We start from the raw sequence: 5680 nt of genomic DNA on the forward strand, positions 1-5680 counted from the left end.
TGCTACCCCCAAAATAGTTAAAAAAGGGTAAAAATGGGGTGTGAGAAACTCACCTTGAAGTTGAAGACAAACTTGAAATAAAACTGAAAGCGCGTAAATGAAACCGAAGCAATTGAACTTCACGAACTAAAATTAAAAGTCCAAAATAAATATTAACTAACGACTTATAACAAGTAGACAAATTGGGTTGTCGGAATTTAGGAGTGTTGAATGTCCATATTATTATGGAGTTGAATATTATAGTATTATTTTATGCATTAACGATTTTTAATGAATTAATATTTTATTATTAAATTTCAAAATTAATATCGAGTTTGGATATTATAACGTTTATGGGATTTTGATGTCAACCGCATATTTTATTTTGACAATAAATATGTTAACAAAGTTTAATGTTACGAACAAAAGTATATTTAAATAAAATATGTTTTACGAGTTTTAAACAAGGCTTGACGAGTTTGAAAATCTATAGTGATCATGAATTATGGATCATTAATGAAATTATATTTAGAAAATAATTTTGTTGGCGTGCTATAAAGTTTAACGCAATAATAATTATTTATAATACTAATCGGGTTTCTAATGAAACTTATCGGAAACGAAAGTTGGGTTTGGGATTAAGGTTATCTATTATCTCACTGTGAGATAAACAGTTTTGTTGGAGTGTTTGGGATTGCACGCCCAAACTTTGTATCATATTATTTTCAAAGATTACTATTATTATTATTATTGTAAAATTATAATTTCTATAATCACATATAACATGATAATTACATATAAACGAATCAAAAGTGCTAACCCAACCTGTTTTGGCTAGATCACAATTAGTCGCCCGCGATCATTAATCACCAATAATCTCCACAAGAACACACACCAGCAACAAAATGATGAAACCTATAATTATCTCTCATAATAATCTCCCTATTTTCAACAGCAGATATATACTTCATTGCAGAATGACAGTCTCCACACACTCTCAAATTCTTAATAATCCGCAAAGGCATTGAGCCCGAACTACTAATCAACCCAAACGCCAACGCAAGCTTCTCGCTATGTCCACATAACATCATTTCTTTCTCACCTTCTTCCATATTTTGCAACACAAACCGCGTGTCCGGAACAAACCCCTTGTCTTTTATCTTCAAATACAAACTCTCCATTTTTGCATATACTTGATCCATAAAAGGATACGAAGTATCCCCAACAACAAAACTATAAACCTTTCTACCAACTTCAATCCAACTGCAACCAGGTGATTTTGTCACACCTCTTTCTTTCATCAAACACCTTATTCTTGAAGCTTCTTCCCATTTTCCTAAACTTGAATAAATATTCGCTAAAAGTATATAATTACCAGAACTTTCGGGTTCGAGTTCAAACAAGAACCTTGCAGCATATTCTGCCATTTCAAGATTCAGATGGATCCTACACGCCCCCAATAATGACCCCCAAATTGCCCCATTTGGTTCAAATGGCATGTTTTCAATAAACTTCAGCGTCTCTGATAATTTCCCTGAACGTGCCATTAAATCCACCATACACGCGTATTGTTCCATATCTGGTTCCAAATCATATTCTTCTTTCATTAACTTAAACAAATCCATCCCCTCGGTTATTAATCCCGAGTGGCTACATGCTGATAAAAGATTCGTAAACGTTACATGATTCGGTCTTATTCGTTCATCAACCGTCATGTGTTGAAATAACTTCAAAGCTTCGGCACCGAACCCGTGCATACCATACGCTGCAATCATAACATTCCACGACACGATATCTCTCCTTTGACCAGCTGACAAGTCAAACACGTGACGACTTTTGTAAACCGCACCGCATCTTCCATACATGTCGATAAGCGCGTTGCATACAAAGTTACTTGAGTCGAGTCCGTGTCTCATTATGTAATTATGAATCTCTCGTCCTTGACGTAACGCAGCTAGCTTTGAACACACTACTAGAACCGAAATCATGGTGACTGAATCGGGTCGATTATTATTATTATTATTCAGTACCATTTCTCTTAATAAATCTAACGCACCGACTCCAAACCCGTGTTTACCACTTGCAGCAATAAGAGAGTTCCAAATAACAACATCTTTCGTAGGAAGCGAGTTAAACACAGCATAAGAAGCTTCAAGATCATCACAACCCGAGTACATTGTAACGAGAGCACTCCCGACACCCGTTAACATCTCAATCCTGTTCCTAATAATGTAACTATGAATCTCTTTACCAGGTTTTAAACTATTTGATTGTGCACAAGCTGTTAACGCTCCCGATATAGATGTCGTGTTTGGTAAAATACCAAGCTGGTTCATTTTAGCAAAGAATTCGAGTGCAGTTTTACCGTCACCGAATTGTGTAAACCCGGTTATTAAACCGTTCAACGTGATAATATCGGGAGAAACTCGTTGTAACTCCATTTCATGAAGGGATTTAAACGGTCATCGCGGCAACCTTTGATAGCATAGGCTGCAAGGATCGAATTCCACGTCACCAAATCTTTGCTTTGGATTTTGTTGAAATATTTTGTCGCCACGTGATTTAAGTTGCATTTGGAATAGAAGTTGATTAACGCGTTGTTAACGAAAACTTTTGAATCAAGTTCTTCGGTTTTGATGCAATAACCGTGAATCTCCTTGCCGTGTGTTACTAAGCACAAGTCAGTACACGCAGAAATGATGCTAGAAATTGTATTCGGGTTTGGTTTTACTCCCTTGGTTATCATTATCCTGAATATGTTTAACGCGCGAGCAGGATTACCGTTTTGTAAATTCCCAGTTATTAACGCTGTCCACGACACGATATTCGGTTCTAGATCTCCAAACGCGTCCATTTGTGAGAAATACTTTGCAGCTTCTTTAAACCGTCCGATTTGAGCTAAACCGCTAAGGATTATGTTATACGTAACGCGATCAGGTGTCACGCCTTTAAGCTTCATTTGATCAACATAGCTTAATGCTTTCTCAACGTCTCGTTTCGACACGCAGCCAGAAACCATGATGTTCCACATGACAATGTCAACTGTGTTCATCTGATCGAATAGTCGTCTTGCAATATCCATCCTTCCACATTTAACAAACATGTCAAGAAACGCTCGTTTAACGGAATTATTCCCTTGAAACCCGATGGACGTCATGTAATCATACACATGCTTCCCCGTCTTATAATCCTGGAGCTGCGCACACGCTTTGAACACTTTCGGAAACACAAAGCGATCGGGGCGTACGCCTTCCTCAATCATCGTATAAAACAAAGTAATAACCTCCTGGTAGTCGCCCAGTTGGCAAGACAGCCCGATAAGCGACGTCCAGGTAAAGACATTTCTGTCAGGCATTTGGTCGAACAGCCTGCGTGCACTGTCAACATGGCCAGTTTTAGAATAGAGTTCCAAGAGCTGAGTGCCGAGAAAGGGGCATAATTGGAGTCCAGTGACAACCATGTGGCCGTGAAGTTGTGAAGGCAGTTGCAGATGAGTGTGGAGGAGTTTGCGAGAGTTTTGAAGAATGAGAGCGTAGGATTGAAGACAGTGATCTGGGTCGGTTAAATCTAGTGAGTGGAGGGTGGTGGTGGTGGTAATGTTGGCTAGCAATGAGTCGTGTTCTGGAGCACAGATGGTGTTTGGACGATTGGGTTTTGAAGAAGATGGAAGAAGAAGTGGATGGTTTTGAGGGTAGAGATTATTATTATTATTATTATTATTATTATGCAGAGTCAATGGAGTTGGGTAAATTGCCATTGAATTGAATAATGAAATGGCTACTCTGTCTCTCTTGTTGGTGATGATGATGATATTGAATGACAACCATACCAGTCAATACAAACAGATATTTTTTATTCTTTTTAATGCGTTTTATTCTTCTCACAAGGAAAGGTTTACGGATAACAAAATATACAACACGTCAATGGTGGAGTCACATACTTCGCGTTTAACGTGATTAAGGTGTTGTTTGTTTTTTCAGAGGTAAAATATCTGCAGTCTGTGAGTCATATTTGCAAACATTTGTAGCAGCATAAGAGGTGGACAAAACCTCTACAGTCTGCAAGAAAAAGACCGTTTGTTTTTTAACGTATGCAAACTGCTAAAATAACAATCAAACAAAAAACTAATAACAATTCAACAAATCAATTTTCACAAAAAACTAATAACAATTGAACACTTATGTAAACAAATAACTGAACAAAAAGTTGTTTGTATACTCTGACCCTCTTAGAAATTGGCTCCAAATGATGTACGTTGAACAGAGGTTGCGAGGGTCTTTGTTGTTGCCTTGTTGGAATCTAGGTATAAACGAATAAATAACAATGCATTTAAAACTAATACATATATAAAAATGAACTATGTGAAGGCATGGTGTTTTTACAAATGAAAACATATAAGTAGAACACATGCCTTTATTTAAGTTCTCATACAAAACTTATGTTTTTACAAATGAAAATGTATAGGCAGAATACATGCCTTTATACAAAACTTATGACTCAAGACAAATTTACATAGTTGTTTATTTCCTTTTCTTCCATTGCTTTACACCATATCTCATTGCCCTTAGCTCTTCTGCTTCTTCTAATCTCAAATTGTGGTTGCACCCGGTGAATGCAAAAGCATGTCTTTCTCATATCTGCAACTCAATTACTTTGTTTTTCTTCTACAATAAAGACATGTCTCCTATTAGAAACCAGCCTGAATTGACCAAAGTAAAGATTGCATACATACCTTTGACTATGAAATAGGAACCTTGTGATATGATTTTTACTCCTGAATTATGGCGATAAAGACTCTAGAAGCTGAAAATCATCTTTTAAAACATCCATAGAATGCCTCCGGTAGAAAATAACCTTAAAATCACTCCAAATAAGAAGACGTTATTGTGTTGCAACTTGCAAATGCTAGAATACTAGTGGGTTGTCCCGCCGCGTTGCGGCGGGATTTTGATGATGATTACGATACGTTTAGTGGGGTTTTGATGATGATTACGATGCGTTATACGTTTGTGTCGTACATTATTTTTGCAAAAACCAATCACAAAATATTATTCAAGCTCCCATGATGACAGTCTACCTGGATCTATCACTTTAAACAGCATGCCTATAACAACATCATATACCAGTCCCCATCGGGACGGGAAATTACATCTCTGCCATGTTCACTTGATCAAGCTTTGATTGAGCAACATTTGGTATCTCGTTAACTTGGAAGTAAGCATCATCGAAGAAAAACTATCCTTCATGACATTCTGCGATTCACAGTGATCACATAACCAAAACTTTAGTCCCCACATCACGAAACCAAAACATTAGTTCCACATACACTTCATGAACCACAATATAATATTGTCTACTACTGTTTATGATTTATTGACCAAAAAAGTCAAACCTAGGTAACATAAATCCTATATTATTTTAATAACATAAAACTACCTGACTATCAAAAATCTTTTTAGTAAAAAAAAAATCTCTACTTTCAGAGTTTAAAAGCATTGATTTTAGTTAACAACCATAGACATGTCTTAACCTTTCATTGATATTAAACTGATAAAAACTGCAGGTTATATAATTAAATCCAAAATAATGATTACCATCATTAATATACGCAATTAACTCTTTTGATCGTTAATTTTCTTAGAAAACCGACACACCCATTTTATTTGACTGTAATAAACTGTTTTTAACATCATGTTAATTA

The 5680-nt window shown here is 36.2% G+C and overlaps 1 pseudogene; it reads right to left on the reverse strand.

Annotated features, from left to right (window-relative positions):
* Window positions 1–716: 716 nt before the first annotated feature.
* LOC143600905 (pentatricopeptide repeat-containing protein CRR2, chloroplastic pseudogene) lies at window positions 717–3736 on the reverse strand (annotated as a pseudogene).
* Window positions 3737–5680: the final 1944 nt, after the last annotated feature.

This window comes from Bidens hawaiensis, unplaced genomic scaffold (assembly GCF_021521415.1).
Source record: "Bidens hawaiensis isolate Kalapana, Puna unplaced genomic scaffold, B.hawaiensis_p1.1 tig00055047_1, whole genome shotgun sequence".
Lineage (NCBI taxonomy): Eukaryota > Viridiplantae > Streptophyta > Magnoliopsida > Asterales > Asteraceae > Bidens > Bidens hawaiensis.